Below are 18,710 nucleotides of genomic sequence, written 5' to 3' on the forward strand. Positions count from 1 at the left end.
CTTCATTCTTTACTTTATTTTATATCCTTTATGCATGTTACTTGTCCATGCCTTTGCATTCACATTTTAATCATATCATACTATACTTAGTTTATAATCCCCATCATATCATTCATACGTATACTTACTAATGCCATTATATGATAACCATGCATATGTTATGTTTCATATTCATTTATAACTTATTATATGTTTTTTCAACATTCCAAAGCTTTTATACATTCATACTTAGTTTATATCATGCTTATACTAGCTCATGCATTCATCCTTAGCTTATAATAGCTCACTTGCATGATTTACATAGGCGGCAGCATGTATTTGAATTGGTTCTAGCTTACATATAACTTATTTGATTGTTTTCTTGATTCACATAGGTGAACACATTGATGAGGCATCATATGTCAGCTTGGTGGAGCTAAATAACAAGCGTGGCATCTCAAAGTTAGCTTACAAGGTGTTATGATAACTCACTTATCTCAAAGGAGCTTATTAGAGCTAAAAGAGTAGCTGAAGGAATTGAACGAGAGATGACTCTAGCTAGAGAGGAGCTAAAGTCGGGGAGCTAACAAGTGAAATTGGACTAACTGGATGGGAGCTGGAGCAGTTGGAGTGTCATTAGATACCTAGCTAGCTACCTACACTAGCTAGCTACCTAAGTACCTACATTGTCTCACCTACATCAAGTCATGTGCCTAACATGCTCCTATGGTCGAACCACCATCACTCTTGGCGTGGAAAGTTGTGTGCCTCCAAAAAGAGTGATATGCTATCAAGGAAGGTTCCTATACACTCAAAACAACATGTACACTTCATGTGACTTCAAATAGGGCCCAAATGATCAATGAGACTTAAACATTCTTCCAAACATTTCCCAACCATCAAAAGACATCATCCAAGGGTCATATGCATTCAATTTTGGCACCTAAATCATCAAGGGACATGTGCATTCGGCCTAAGCATTCAAAGGGGTTCCAAACTGAACCAACACCTTATTTTTCATCCAAAGACATGTTTTTTCATCCTTATGGCCGAACTAACACTTATATATTCATCCAAGAGCTAGTATATTCACTTAAAGTAATGTATTTTCATTAAAACATATATTGTAAAAGGGTTACATGCTTATTCATTCAAAACCCATTAAAAATTATAAATAGCTAATGCCTTAGCATTTGTAAGGCATCTCATTTCATACATATATCAAACCTTTTTGAGTTTATTCTCCCTTCAAGTTCTTAAAAAAACTTTATTTACTTATCAAGCTTTGTTTGTAGCATCACCCTTTTTCTTTTCATTGATACTTGTGGTTTCTATCTCTATTATAGATAGCAGGTCCAAGTCCTTAACTACCACCCCTTAAAGAAGTATATAAAGTCTGGGTCTATGTTCTTTAACATAGTTTCTTCTTTGAGCCTTCATTAAGAAACTACCAAACCATCCATTTCATTTTTAACAATCGCTACGCCCATTACTAAAAATAGCCCATCCATACTTCCATTTTTCTTCATACTTTCATATTTCTAACTCACCTATCCACCATTACATTTACTTACCTTTAACTTTTCTCTTTTAGCCTATCTTGCATTGCAGGTTCCTTGCTTCCTTCCTAGATACAACAATCAAGAGGGGTGCTTCTTCATCATCCATTCAAGGCGTGCATCTTTCAAGCCCCTTTTATATATGAAAAGGAATAATACAAAAAAGGCAAATTAGCTCAAAATATAGGCCCATAATCTAAGCCATTTAAAGCTAAAGAAATAGGTTTTTTAGCCCAATATGGCATTCTGGATTTTTTTTTTTTTTTTTTGTAAAATAAGACTCTCAGAACATTATTTTGGGATCTAAAACATTTTTTCATGTGTTTTATTTTATCAACGAGTTCTATTAAAATAATAATATTTTTTGCAGTTATTTACTTGAAATTGAAAATTGAAAACAATGTTGAGGTGACGAGTTCCCTTGGTTTTAAATATGTAGTTGTTTAGAAATATTTGAAAAATAGTTGTTTATAGCCATTAAAACTCGTCCTATGGACGTGATGACTTTCAACGGTCATTTTGGAAAAACAAATCACTATAAATAGGAGTGAGGTGAATTGATAGAGTTATATAAGAATAAAATCATTCATTTGTTGGAAGAATACTTCAACAAAAATTTTGAAAGTTCATTTTGGGTCTAACTACTCTGACATTGATGATTCAGATTCAAGCTCATTTTCATATGAGGAGTGGGTAAAAGAGTCAATAAAGTTGATTCTTGATTAACATAAGGAGATGCAAGGGGGAGAGGGGGAGGAGGAGTAGAAGGGTAAGAAGAAAAAGAAGACTTACCAAACTAAAGCAGCAAACGACTTATCGAGATGAATAAAAAAGAAAAATAATAATGTAAAAATTGAGAGGAAAAAGAAGAGGAAAAGTTGTTTATTTTGTTGAAAAAATGTTTTATATATATGTATGAATTTGAGTTTAGTAAAACATTATTTATGAATAGTTTGCAATTATATATGAAAAGTAAATGATAAAGATGGTAATTAATATTGATAAATTATCCAAAACAAGTATAACAAACAACATGGAAATATAATTATGAAGGTTTTATCGGCCCAATCAATATTTTGAAAGATGGGGACAGTGCTTCTTGTTGTGGCCTTCACCTCTGTAATGGCCACGAAGCTTTGGAAGACCTTGCTCTCATTGAGGATCATCCATATCGGTATGAATTTGATTAGATTCAGGACGACCCCTCAACTCCTTTTGTAATTGTAGATTGGATAACCATTCTTCAGAAATAGTTGGTGGCCAATATGCATAATTTGGGAGATACTTAAAGTCAGAATTGTATAAGTTATGCATAGTATATAGGCTATAACAATCATTAGCGTATGAGTATGGGTCTACATTCACATGCACACATGCAACAATCACGTGAATGCATAGGTATATAAAGGCTTGAAATCTACCACAATCACACCATCTTCTATTCAGATTACCAGTGTATATGGAATAATTCACATCCTCACGTGGTTAAACAAGTGCTTGGAAAACGTAATTAGAATCAAGTCTGGCAAAATTATGAACATACATTGATGCGTGTTTAATTTTTGTTCATTTCTTTCTCCAGATCTGGAGCCCAATTTATGCCTTTGTTGATCATTGCCTCTACTTGGGCACCTTTGTCTGGCCATACTTTGCCCAATCTAAAGTAAGTTTCCTAAACAATACTTGCTACTCGAAGATGTCTAGTCCCTTTAAACATTGAATTGATACATTCAACAAGATTAGTTGTCATATGATCGTAACATCGACCCTGATTATCATATATATGTGGCCATCTTTCCCGAGCTATTTCAGTTGCAAAGTTATAAACCTCTTCTCCATATTTCCTCAGATTTTCAAGCCTTGCATGGAAGTTCAGTTATAGTAAAGTGTATCCTAAATAAAGTTAGATTTAAGTATAATAATAAATAAATAAACATAAATAAAGGAAAAAAGGGAAAAGTTATCCATGTTGATAATATCTTTCTTGATTTTCTTATTCTCAAGCCTCGTCATAATATTTGAAGCAATATGACGTATGTAATATGCCAGAAATGCATGGGGAGGCGAGCACCTACTTCTTGGTCTGTCAATCGTGGCCAACAACCCAGGTGAATGGTCTGAGATCATACAAACCCTATCTTGAGTGACAACATGGGAACGCAAGTTTGAAAGAAAGAAATTCCATGTTTCCTTGGACTCATTTTTAACAATGGCAAAGGCAATGGGGGAAATATTTTTGTCACCATCTTGTGAAACAACTATCATCAGGACGTATTTGTATATGCCATACAGAAAAATGTCATCCACTTGAACCATTTTTTTGTAGTAACGAAAACCTTCAATGGATAACTTGTAAACCCAGAACAAGTCTCCAAAAATTGTCTTCCCTAGGATAACATGTCTATCAAACAGGGTCGCATGATAAGTATAAGAGAAAATAATGGTTCCTAGGATGAAAAATTTTATTTCGTGCAACAGATGTGGAAGCTCATTGTACGACTGATACCAATCACCATAAAATAGTGTCATAGGTTTCCTTTTCACCATCCTCAACTTATAATAAGACAAAATATAACCAAATGTACTATGGATTGATGCCACTATCATTAAAACTGAGATCCTTGGATTTTTCTCCCCCAAAAGCTTGACGTACATATGACATCATAATTTAAGTGTTTGTGGTCTTGTATCAAAGAGCTCAACGTACAACTGTATTGGTTGTGAAACCTTGTGACTTCTCACAACATCTTTTATTTTAGGTATGAGACATGTATCATTCACTTACAATCGATATTGTTGTTTATACACTTGACAAAATATTCCTTCTGATCATACTCCAAAACATTGAATTCTATATGAGCTCTGATACAAAACTATTTTACTGCTAGTTGGGTAGTTTCAAACTGTAACCCAACAACAACCTCTGTTGATCCGTTATCTGAGGTACCCTAATGGACTGCGCATATCTCTGGCATATCAGAAATCTCAGGATTCCTCATGGAATCATAGTTTATATCATGCATTGCAACTAGATGATGAAAATAAGGTATTTGGGGTTATGTCATTTGGGGTTGACTGGGTGTTAGTGAATGTGCCCAACCTCACGGAGATTCTGCAGTGCATGACCATGTGAAACTGTTACCTCCCAAATATCACCCTTTAATCAAATCTTGTCCCTCTGAAGTAGCTTCAACGATATCAAAATCATCAATTATTGGTGTGTCATCGTCTAGCATCTGTGAACAAAAGTTTTATCCTCCTCTCTAAAATCAGCAAAGCTTTCATTGAATCACCCGACGAGGCTATCTCCATTATTTGATGGTCTTGTTTCTTTGGTCACGGGTGTAGCTATTGAGAATGTAGGAATATCTACAGTTTCATCGTATATCCAAATCATTTGATTATTTGAGGATTGATGCAGACCAACCATAAAAACTACATTGTCATCATCATCAAGCTGGATTGCTCCATATTTGAGTAGAGTCTCTAAAATTATGTGTGGATAACTCAAACATGAAATAGAAGCTCCAAGTTTTCTTTTAATTTTCTGCTTCATTTGGCGATGAGATAGATCTACAGGGAATATCATGTTTAGGGGCCTCTGTGACATAATCACAACACCATTATCAGTTTGGATAACTTGGCCATTTGAGTGGACCACTATGAAAAATTTGTTAAACATAGCTTGAGAAAGGTTCTTGGTTGTTTAATGCAATTCCCCAAAGTATAATTTTTGTGAAGATTTATATGAAGTAAATCAATTTAAAAGAAAAAATGAGTTATCATCAATAACAATTCAATTCGGTGACTGAAATATTTCAGTGAAATGTCATCTTATATACAAAATAATGCAACATGGTAGAATCTAATTGTGCCCAATTAATCATCTTCAACAACTTTTTAGTACCCAATTAATCATCTTCATAAACTTTTCAGTGATATATAAACTCATTTCAAAAAACTTTTTCAGTGGTGATATATCACTTCATATCAGAAAAACGTGCATTCTCATAGGTAAAATAATGTACCATGAAAGAAACTTTTCAGTGCCCAATTAATCATCTTCAGCAACTTTTAATTGATATATCAACTCATTTTAGAAAACTTTTCAATGTCGATAGATCACTTCATATCAGAAAAATGTGCATTTATCATAGGCAAAATAATGCACCCTAATAGAAACTTTTTAGTTCACAAACTTTTCATAAACCTATTAATATGTGTGAGGTGAAAGATATTTTACTCATTTGAAGAAAAAAAAAATCTAAAACAACTTCAGTCTTTCACTTCCAAAGCTTGAGTTTTTAGCGAACATGGCAACTATTCGTGCAATTGTTTTTTATGATTGCAAATCTTTAACCATGTGTTTCGAAAAAGAATTCAACTAGGCGATTTGAAGTTCAATATATAAACGAGGGTTTAACTCAGAAGCAGTAGAAGAATATATTCATTATATTATAAATTCCCACCATCATGCATGATGTTTCATCTAAGCGATGATATCGACCTTGCTGGTATGATTGAGACATATTTCTATCATTCTTTGTCTAATGTCGATTTGTTTGTAGAGTTCACTGATCTCGACCTTACTCATACAATTGAGGATGCTGCTTCTAGCTCAAATATCCCACCAACTCATACAAATGACGAAGAAACAAACATAGATGATGGAGACCCAGAAGCATAGTTCCAATTTGTATGTGAACGACAACAAGAAAAAACATGAAGAATTGAAGAACTTAATATTACTTCTGACGAGTCTATTGATTACGAAAATTAAAACATCATAATGAATATTGTTATGTTTATGATTTTATTTATTGCTCAAGTTATGTGTAAGGTTAGTTCTATTTACTTCCTTAAGGTAATATATTAGTTTTTCTCTTCTTAATGTGCATTTTGCATATTTTTGTCTCCAAAATGCAATGCTTAATGGTTTAATTTAATGTTTATAGTTTGTTGTTCTTTTAAACAAAGTCTATTACAATCTGCTTAACTTTTTAACTTTTTAGTCATATATATCAGTAGGATCATTCAAACTCGTCACATTAAGAAGATAAAAACAACAATTGAATATGACCACTCAAATCACATCACCTCAGCATTACGACTTTTTTAAATATAATATTAAAAAACCACTAAAAATAATGTTATTTTAAAGGAACTCATTACATCTACTTTTTCAATTTTCAATTTAAATTAAATAACTGCAAAAAATAATATTATTTTAATAAAACTCATTACCTCAAGGTGACGAGTTTCTTAGAAAATAATAAATTAAGACACAAAAAATAAAATAATATTATCCTTTGAAACTCGTCACCTCTCTATAAAATATTATTTTTTTTCTAAGAAATATCGAAAACTCTAACAGTCCTATTTTGCTATTTTTTTTTTTTGGATGCTTTATTGGACAAAAAAAAATTAAGGAAAGTTAGATAATAAGATTCACTGTATAGTAAAACCTCTCTAAATTAACAATATTGAAATCTACGTAATTTTATCAATTTAAAAAAATATTAATTAATCTATAAATTTAATAATTTATTAATTCTAAGAGAATTTTATTTCAACTCAACTAACTTACATTATTATTCATGAATAATACATATACATTATATTAACTAATTGAGTAATGTTCATTTACAATGTCACTAATTAAATATAATACATATCCTCAAAAAACAAAGTTCATTGTAGTACATAGTACTAGTAAGTAGGGGTGTTCAAAACTTGATACCCGTATTTTTGGATACCCAAAATATCGGGTACTGGAAATTTACGAGTACCAAAAGGTTAACCCGTGTTTCGACCCATTACATCTGAGTACCCGTAGAACCCGAATAACCATATTTTTGGATTACGGATACCCGATTTATAATTTTTTTTATTTTTATTCTTTAAATTATATTAAATTTTAAAAAAAAATATACATAAAAATTTTAAATTTTAAAATTTAAAGATTTATAATGTATATAATCTACACATAAATTTAAAAATTAAAATTTATTAAAATTTAAAATAAAGAATTATAATTAAATTTCAAATGTTTTGAAGTTAAAATAAATAATTTAAAAAATAATTTAGAATGTTAATGGGAAATAATTTAAGAAATTAATAGTTTAAAATGTTATGGTGAGAAATTTTAAGAAATTCGGAATTTAGAATATTAGAGTTAAATAATTTGAGAATTATAATAAAAAATTTAATAAAAATAAAAAATATATAATAATAAATTGGGTGATGGGTCGGGGTACCCGATTAAACAATATTTTGTGACCCGGGCCCGACCCAAAAACCCAAAAAATAGTGAGTCTAGTACATGGCTCGAAAAATGGGTTGGTATTTTTATTATAAGTACTGGATATTTTTTAAACGCTTGACATATCGGGTATTTTTAACACTCCTATTAGTAAGTAACCTCAAGGATTTAAATAAAAGAACTACTGAAGAAGACATTCATGAACTTAATACGATGATTAATGGCATTGGGTGACATAATAAAATAGATGTCAATCACCTTTTGGATTATCCAGGTGAAAATGATACATGTTCAAAGGTCCAAAGTTTAGAAGAAATTGTAACTAGTATTATTGAAAACCCTATTGAGGATGAAGTTGAAGATGATACATGGAAGGAAGCGCTCATAACAGCAATAACTCTTCACAAATCACAATTTTTTGTTGCAGATTGAGAATGCAACACCAAAACTTTTGAATGCAGTAAGGAAAGTTCGAGATGAAATACAATATATTTAAATTTTAAGAAGAAGGACAATAGAATCATATTTTATTAAGTTGTCCTAGTAATATTTGTAATTTTATAGAATTATTAATTTATAATATTTAAGGGACCATAAATTTATATAAGGGTCTTCCGAAAAATTGTTATATTATTATTTTATTGAAATTATTAATTTAGACTTTGGGCTGAAGTCGGGACCGAGAAAATTTTAGAGAGGTTATAATTTATCGAGTATTAATTTACAGATATTCTATTGTATCTTATGTTGTCTTAACATTATTCATGAATGTAGAATCATATGATGATTGAATTTATTGAATAGTTTCAATTGTTAACGAGAATATTGTTCTCTTTTGAGATTTTAAGAGTTTGATGCATTATAAATAATTAAAAAAATGAACATATAATATCTTATAACCATCTCAAATTATAAAATAAAGTTACGAGATAGCTGGAATATTAAAAATCCAAACAATTTAATTCATCATGTTTTTCAGATTATTCATATTTTATCACTTCGGATTGTTTTAAAATACAATAGGACTACGAACCATAAACAATAAGTAAACAATATGTCGGGTTTATTTACTAGATAGTTTACATTCACAAACAAATATAACAACGTTGATACTGGTGAGTTTCATGTTTTTTTTTTCACTCCTCATCTACCAATGGCAAATTTGTTCCCGTAGATAGCGAAGGCACGCATTTAGGCGATGGAAAATAGAATTTCCAAACGATAAAGATGCGATTCAGTATGAAGCAAGGCTTATTCGTTATCACATATTATTTTTCAGTAGGAAATTTGTACCTGTGGAAACTTTTGGAGTACAAATTGTAAACAAGATATACATACTTTGATACTCACATCTTGTATTTGAGGTATTCCTCAACCGTGAGAGGTTTAGGGCCACCAAACCAGTTGATCATGAATATATTTTCCGTCTCGAGTTTGAAGATCTGAAAGTCATGGTTCTTAGGCCACCCTGTCGATTGACGATTGCAAATTCAGTCATTACACTAGAGGAAATGGAGTAAATGACAGTCGATCTGGGGTTACCTTTCATTTCCGGATGCTTGCGAACAGGGAAGCTTGAGCGAATTCCGATTCTTTCGAGTTTGCATCGACCGGTACCAACTAAAACATCAGAAAAGAATGTCAAATTCGGTTTAAGAATCATTACAGAAGGTCATTTCGTTATTGTTTGATTGCTTTCTGTTTTGTTTTAATATAAAAAAACCACCATTACACTAGCATATTGGTTTAACTGATGAATCATATTAACACACACATTTGTATATGGTATTTATGGCAATGTACTTTTCCCGTGAGTGTGATTTTGGCGCAAACATGGTTCTCGGGGTCTGCTTTGCCGCAAGTTCCGATCGGATACTCGCTGATTGTGAGCGAGGAACGATGGTCTTTCAATGCATTTCTAGCCGTTGGATCCAGTGTTGTCAGGTAGGAATACGGTACGCCGGTGCTTTTGCCTGTATTCCATCGCTAAATGAAACATTCCTGCAGCACAAGTTAAAACAGTTGTTGAGTGAGAGAAAGGGCAGGGTCATTAGACACTATCAAGTTTGACAAAACTTTGCCCAATTGCTGCTCCTTCCAATTCGATCGATAGCGTACTGCACCATAAAAGGGGGAAAAAACACAAAATCGAAATTACAGTGTCAAAGAAAACAAGGCAAATGAAAGCAATTGTGTCGTAATAATGGGAAAAGTGGAAGAAAGATTGTTACTTTAAGACCCCGCCAAGTATTCTGGGAGACCAACCAACGAGCACAGGCAGCCGCATTATTTCTCTCAGGTTTCGATGAAGCTAACAACCTTCCCTCACAACATTCTTCAAAACCCAGCAAAAACAAAACCCAAAAACAGTAAACAGATTCGCTTTTCATGTTCTCCGTTTCTCTCAGACTGTAAGAAAATGAAGATAAACTGGAGTGGACAACATCCGTATTTATGCTCAAAGTTTTGGTGTTTTAAAGACAGGTATGAGGGGCAAAGGCAATTTTCGTTTTCGGTTGTTTATGCTTTCAAGTTATCTAATTGAACAAAGATCACTCCATTGAACTGTTTAAAAGATGGAGATGTTTTGCTTTTGATCTTAAACCGTCAAGAACAAGATACGGTACTATCTTCTTGCTTCTTATGATCGTATCTTTTGTCAAGTCACCATCATTTGCTTAAGATAACATTAACATCCTACATTTATAGTTTTTATATATAATTAAACTTGTCTAAAATATTTAGACTTCTATTGTATTGTTGAAGATTTGGCATTTGATACAATCATATGAAATTTATTTAATATGCTAATATTTTATATAAATGTTAAATAAACTTACCTAAAGAAATTAATCATCAATTTGAAACCACTTAAACAAATTTGATCTCATCCATTGTTAATGAAGTTTTTAGAGTAAAAATTTGAAAAGTACATAACAAAATTTTAGAATATGTAGTGCCACATATAACTTATTTAAATAAAGCCATTAATATAGCCCAAAAGAAGGGCCGCCGAATTAAGGATCTAATCCAAGAAACATTGGGCTTTCTTTCAACACTGGAAAATCCCGGGTCGGTCTAGACGATATCCATATGAAAGAGTGAATTTGTTTGAGTAAATTATATCATTGACCACCTAACTATTGTCCCTTTTTATTTAGACTACTATTTTTGAAATTTTGTCAATTGGGTTACTCAACTATTTATGTGTATTCAATCAAGCCACTTGATGTTAACATTTGACGAAAATGTTGATGTGTCAGTTAATAAAATTGATATAATTACACATTTGATCTTAAATACTTATATATTCTATCAATTTAGACATGATTTTAATTTAATTTACTAAATTTAATCCTCCAATCAAATATTAACACGTAGGACCACCTCGCGTCTTACGAAATACATGTCACGACCTCGCGTTCTATAGAGCGCGAGATTCCTCCAACGTAGAAACACTTTTCAGAGACCACAATTTAATATTTTCAAAATAGACCTCGCGTTCTACGCATCACGCAGTTCCCGAGAATTTGAAGCATCTCAGTAATTTATCGCATCTCGTCATCTCGTATGTAACAGTCCTTGCGTTCTGTAGAACGCGAGTTATATGGATTTTCAGCCCAAATCGCGAGCGTTTATAGGCATGTTCGATGAGTGTTTTCGAATAATTGGTATAAAACTTTCATAATTTATAAGATTAGAGGCATATTATTGGAATTTATATTTCAGTTGAGGTTAATATCGACACATACGAGATATTATAAGCGGGTTAAAAATCGAGTTGAAAATGGTTCCGAAGCTTGTTTTGCGCATGAAGAAAACACTAAAATGGTTTGATAAGCATATTCGAGGGGTATTTTCAGGTAGATAATATGAAAATTTTTGCAATTTATAAGATTAGAGGTGTAATATTATAACTTATCTTTTAATTGAGGGTAATATTGGCACATACGAGACATTGTAAGCGGGGTAAAATTTGCATTCAAAATGGTTCCAAAGCTTGGTTTTGGTTCATGAAGAACAAGATTAGAGGCTACAATCGGAACATGCGAAACATTACAAAAACGTTTTTAAAACATTAAATAATTTTTCATTTCAAGTAGTATAATGAAAAAACACAATTAATCGATCTGAGGGCGTGATTGATAGGACATTTGTTCTTCATGTGTTTGATTCCTTCAGATAGTGCATAGCTTTAGTTGTTAGGCTCTTTCTTGATATTTGACAAAATCCTCGTTAATCGTAGACAACCTTTTTTCACGCTGTAGTACGAAATTTGGTCGTATAGTAGGTTCATCATCAACTTCATTTGAATCCCTTCCATTTCCAATGAGAGGAAACTCATATTGATAAACATTGAATACATATTGAAGTAAGTATACCAGATCAATGAATTGCATGTAGTGAATCCGTGTAGAAGAACAAACAACAATGAAGTGCGAACATATGTATTTCAATGCTCGGAATAATCCACATTCGCATGTTATTTCTCGTAGATTAACCTTGTATGCATTGTGTTGTATGCATTTTAATGGCCTCAAATATTCCAAAATATGAAATTTATTCTGTTAGCGAGAGAAGCATGTTGCATTCATTGCGTTTGAATGCCACACAAAGGTTTACAATCTTGTATGGATATCTGGGTAGACTGTGTGACCACCTACCATCCAATCAATTGCTTTTTTCCCAAGGTTGTAAATAGGGTTGCTAACCAATAATATGTTGCTTTGACAATGAAAGTGATAAGAAAATGCCACACTCCCTTCAGTGATGAATTTATTGCCTTAGCCAAGTTTGTTGTCATGTGACCATATCGTCTACCCTCACCAAATGATCGAAGCCATTTCTCCCTCTGGATTTTAGCAAGGTAGTTATAGTCTTATTGATTCATGTGTCTCAATTCTTGAAACAATTCTTCAACCACACGTACGGAATACGAGTGTCCTATCCATTAAAAAATATTGCAGTTAATTAAAAATAATATATGAAAATATATCTTAAACCCAAAAGAGTGAAAGACGTACCCATTTAAAGAATCATTATGCATTCATCTTCGGTCTTGATCTTTTAAAAATATTTCGCAGCAATGTGGTGTAAACAATACCGATGATAAATATTGGAAAGATATCAAGACAGTCTCATATGTTGGATTGTGTATTTGATTTATGCACCTCTGTCAAAAATAAGACATATCCCATCATATATATCATGTAAAACATGTGATAGAAAATGTTTGCACAAGTTCTTAAGGAAGAATTCCCAAGAGTCTATGTCTTCCTTTTTTACTATTGCAAAGGCGGTGGGAATAATTTTCCTATTACAGTCTTGTGCAGCTGCCAACAACATTATTTTTTTTTATATTTTCCATATAACCATGTTCTGTTGATCTAAATCATCGACTTGTAGTAGCGGAATGCATTTACCAACTACAGCTATGTCTGAAATAACTTGAGGAATTGGCACACACCTTGTACGACACGATCATTTTCGAACGCAGATACAATTTCCAGTTTTACAACCGTTCCCAATATATGTTTTTGTATCAATTTCAAACATGGTCGCAACTCTTTATATGATTCCTCTCATTAGCCATACAATTTTTGTTCAACATGATACCTATCATACCATGTTTTATGGTAGTTAATTGTGTAGCCATATTGAGATTTAATTACACCAATATAACTGGCAACTATTATACGTGGATTTGTTTTGACCTGTGGAATGAAGCCATCACATAGCACATGCACATCCAAGTTAGGATGGTCCTAATTAAGCCTTCTAACTGTGAATATATGAGGTTAGTCGTATTTCGTCAGTTCCATATGTTTCTCATCCTCTTCAAGCATGATACATGAATCCTCTAATTACATCCATCGTACTTGTGGACATATTCAACCATGTACTTGTCCATGTCTTTTTTATAGTCGACGTAACTGGACAACATATATTGTAGTTCTTAATGGCATCAAGAGTTCATTTGTTCTGAATGCCATTTAAATATAGATCTTACCATTAGCACGTTGGTTGTATTGCTCAATATGTGGGAATTGTGAAAATTTTGGAGCATTGAAAGCTTCCATATCAACTATTTTGAAGAGGGATGATGGATGGTAATAAGAAACAAGAGTCATCATTATTCGCTCCCACCAGCATGTCAAGGTCTTCTGGTTTTTTATTGAAGGGGCTTACCTCATCACTATTAGGGTCGGTCTCCCTTATTGGTTATTCGTCAGAAATATCTACCTCAAATCAGAATAGTTCTACATCATCAAATGCATGGATAATATGAGTAACATTTATACATCGATCATGAGAACGCTCACGAACCATATTACCAATATCATAGTTGATAGTATCAGCAGAATAATGTCTCCTTATAGGTGTTGAGAAATCATCGAATGGGTTAAACAATTCATGGTCTTGTAACCTTATGTCTTATTGAGAAGATGACGAAGCCACACAAATATTGTATGGATTGTACGTTGAATGTTGCGTTGGTGACAAATTCAATTCTAAGTCAAAGCTAGCTCACAAAAATATCTTGACATCAAAGACAATGATACACCAAAATCATTGCGTCCACTTTGTGTACTTAATAAGTTGAAGTCATTACGTAAATTAGTTGTCAGACTCTAAATATTAAGATCGAAGTCAAAATATACTTGTCTCCAATTTGGGACACTAGTGGCATCCTTATCATCAGAAAATTTTACGTATAGCTCGATGGGCTCTCCTAATGAATACTACAAGTGGGAATCGAGCATCATATCCACATCACCATCATCCTCAACGTTGTATATTGAGTAGGTTAATGGTTCCAATGACGTCGGTAATTGATACTTCAATGGTTCAAGTTTTTTCCTACGACCATGTGGAACATTGTTCTTGACTTCCTTCATCAACTTCTTATATGTTAATTTCCTTGACAACATTATCGTCACATTATGTACATACTGGAAGACGACGCTAAGATATGCATCATACATCATTTTTCCATCATAATATACCAAAGCAGTAAGATTTCCTCTTCTCGACATATTTTGAAAATATCTATGATCATGCAAATAGAAGAATAAACATTAGCAAAAAAAATTTAATAACTTCAAACTATGTAATAATCGAGAAGCGGTCATGTAAAGAGAAGAACAAATATTACCAGAATTATTTTTTGTTTTTCTTCACTTGCTTGAAATAAGATTTGAATAGAAGTCGTGTTTTTTGATAAAAGAGATATGCAAGGATTGTTGACGTGACATGGCATGGACATGGGTCTACAAATATCCTTGACTTGAAGTGGCAATGACCTCGTGTTCTGCAAGATACGAGTTTTGCAAAAATTCCTGACATGGCAGCAAAAGATTTAATGTGGTACATGGACCTCACATTATCCACAGTGAGAGATTCATTTCATGACCCAAGATTCTTGCCTATTTAAATTCCTTTGGTTCCATCAAACCTAACATAAAACTTATTCTTTCTTCATAAATGATTTATTCATTCTTGAAAAACTTATGGTTTATAAAAAAAATATTTTTCTAATGGCATCTTCAGATGTCATATGGATTTCTCTAGCGTGTTCACATTCGTTTATACAAACGACACCATAAATGCCTCGAATTTTATTTATGGTCTCCACTTTGAGAAAGGCATCTTTTTTTGGTGGCATCTAGATATTTGCTTGGATTTCTCAAGAAACTTCTCGTTCCATTTGTTAGGATCCAAAGAATACCTTTTGAGAAATTATAGCTTGCTCGATCTTTTACTCAAATCCATCACAAAAGGAGGTGGATTAACTTTTCCATAAGAGAATTCATAATGAGGTGAACTTATCATAGGGAGAAGAATTTCATATAAGAAAGCTTGTTCAACCTCAATAATTGATTTTTACAAACGAGTAAAGAGTTCATAATGAGAATAACTTGGAGCTCAAGATTTCTTGATAGTTCGATCGGATAAAATTGGTACTTTAAGTTTTTGATCTATTCATGTTTCACAACAATGAGCAAAGAGAGATAGTTATAGAGAGACAGTTGTAATCACCATTTTATACGACATATATTATAATAATAATAATACAAAAAATTAACTAAAATATAAACATATATAAATCCAATACAAAGAAATATATTTGGAGCCCAACAATAGTGAAACCCATGTGGGACTTAAAACAAATTATTCTTTCTCTTAAGAGAGAGGGTCTTGCTGTTATATCCTACACCGTTGGATCGAAAGAAGAGTGTACGGTCGAGATTGGCCCCATATTGGAAGGAAACTAGGGTTTCCAATCCCTATTGTAACATGTTTTAAGCCGTCGCTGACACTAGCCATTGCCTCTAACACTTTCTCCCCTTCCAGCTATGTCATCGTCGAGCCTACCTCTTTTTCTACCAAGCTGAGACAAAATATCAAAGAATTCAGGGTCTTTAATGCGATCCATGTACGACTAAGTCACCTCATTAGACCTCCGTAGAGCCTTGTCAGAACCATCATGGACAAGCAAACAAAACAAAGAGGAGGATGTCAGAACTAGGGCCGTAAATGAGACGAGACAGATCGCGAGCTACTTGAGATCGACTCGATCTTGGCTCGATAAATACTCGGATCGAATGGACTCGACTCGAGTTCTTGACGAGCCGAAACGAGCTACTCGATACTCGACTCGAAAAGCTCGTGAGCAGCTCGAAAAAAATGTTATATTATAATTTCAGATTTTTTAAAATTACATTATTAAAAATACATTATTGATGAATAAATATTCTTGAATTGAAAATGGTTAAAAATTATTTTTGAATAAATTTTCTCATATTTATTTTAAATTAATAAAAAAATTATTTATCTAATGTCAAATATTTAATATATTTCTAATGATAATATTTGTAATAACCAATTTTTTAAATTGTTGTTATATTTTGAGGTTTTGAGTTCAAATATCATAAATATCAAGGGTTTGAGCATTTAATATAAATATACCATATTGTACTTACCTCATAACTAATTTTTTATTTGATAATAAATATAATATAATAAAAAATATGATTCAATTTAAATATTAATAATTTAAAAAATATATATCAAAACAAGTATAATCTCTCTCCTTTCATTAAGCCATCACATTCCTTTCACTAAGACATATATGCACATTGAATATGAATTTACAATTGTTCTAATCTACTGTTTGAAATTTTGGATGACCAAAAAGATCTTAAAATGCTAAAAGGAAGGCTTTGCCGCTAAGTTTTAGCATGCTCACACCAGTGGCCTAGCAACAAAATAACAAACTACATACTGTCAGTGTTCGACAATTAAATCAGAAATGAAAAAAAGTAAATAACTGCAAGGCTTCTTCGATCAGGACATCAGGTATTTGAAATTTTGTTAAACTGACTTAATTGTCGTGATAACAAATATACATCATATTGATTAGTCGTGATAATGTCAAATCTAATACTAACAAATAAAAAGAGAGAAAACAAAAACAATGAAAAAAATGGGGGAAATGTCAAAATATAGGAAGAAATATATCATAAAGGTAAAATTATTAAAAATAAATAAAATAATGATATAAAACAAGAAAGTAAAGAAAAAAAAAAGAAATATTGACAAAAAAGAAATATAAAGAAAAAGATAAATAATATTTAGAATTTTTTTAAACCTAATAAGACAAAGAGATATTATTTTTAGAGTAAATTTAGAATATCATTATATAATTAAATTAAATTTATTTTAGGGTAACTATGTTAAGGTGTTTAAATAGATATCGGGTCTCGATGAATTATATGTAATTAGAGGTCTCAATTAAATTCTTTTATTCTGAATAAGATGAAAAAAAATTAATATAATTATATTTTTTAATCTTATAATTAATATTATTTCAAATTTAATTTCATATATCTAAGTAATTATAATTTATACGATCAATTATAATAAAAATTATTACAATATAATATTATTCTATCAGTTAAATATGGCTATATAATTATAATTTCTTATAATTAGTTAGGTTTTTCATACAATTACCTTGTGAAATATATCAATTCCTATATAAATTTTATATTGTGTATGTGGATCCTAATCCTAAATATATATAAAGTTTGAATTTAATCTCTCTTTTATAATTTATTAAAATTATTGTTGATGAGATACCATTTTGTACTTATACATTACATTCTCAAAAAATAATTATATTTTATGTGTATAATTACACCCAATTAAATCAATATATTTATATATACTTAGGACAGCTGGATGAGTGAAAATAAATGGTTGAGATTACAAATAGAAGATGTCAATATATTTACTGGAAAAAAAACTAAGGAATTAATCTCATCATTAATTTTAACTCATCAAATAGTCACAAATATGTGTAAAACTGAAAGAATTATATATATATATATATATATATATATATATATATATATATATATATATATATATATATATATATATATATATATATATATATATAGATACTATAATAGAATGAAGTGTGATGAAATCAATCACATATCTAATCCATACAAGTTGCATAACCATGTATCTTACCCATAACCGGATCAAGTTACCATCATGAATTTGTATTAATAACCATGTATCGATGCACCTTCAAAATTGGTCATAGTGCATTTGTACTTATTCATAGTGTACCGATGCAGCTATCCAGAAAACCCAAAAATCATTTACACTTCACCCAAATTTTCATGTATACAACCCTTATTATGCTACTAAACTCATCTATAACAACGTTAACTAATCTCTATCATATGGGAACAAGAGACATCCATTCCAACACTTTATAAGCTCTCACATTTCATCCAAATTCTTAAAGTTAAGAATCATACCAAATTTTTCATGTAATCCAAACTTACTTCTAACACTTATAACTTCTTATTCACACCTATGAGAAGTCAAAT

General features: G+C 31.6%; 1 pseudogene; it reads right to left on the reverse strand.

Annotated features, from left to right (window-relative positions):
• Nucleotides 1-9,109: 9,109 nt before the first annotated feature.
• LOC120176167 lies at nt 9,110-14,837 on the reverse strand (annotated as a pseudogene).
• Nucleotides 14,838-18,710: the final 3,873 nt, after the last annotated feature.

This window comes from Hibiscus syriacus, unplaced genomic scaffold (genome assembly GCF_006381635.1).
Source record: "Hibiscus syriacus cultivar Baekdansim isolate YM2019G1 unplaced genomic scaffold, ASM638163v2 tig00112230_pilon, whole genome shotgun sequence".
Classification (NCBI taxonomy): domain Eukaryota; kingdom Viridiplantae; phylum Streptophyta; class Magnoliopsida; order Malvales; family Malvaceae; genus Hibiscus; species Hibiscus syriacus.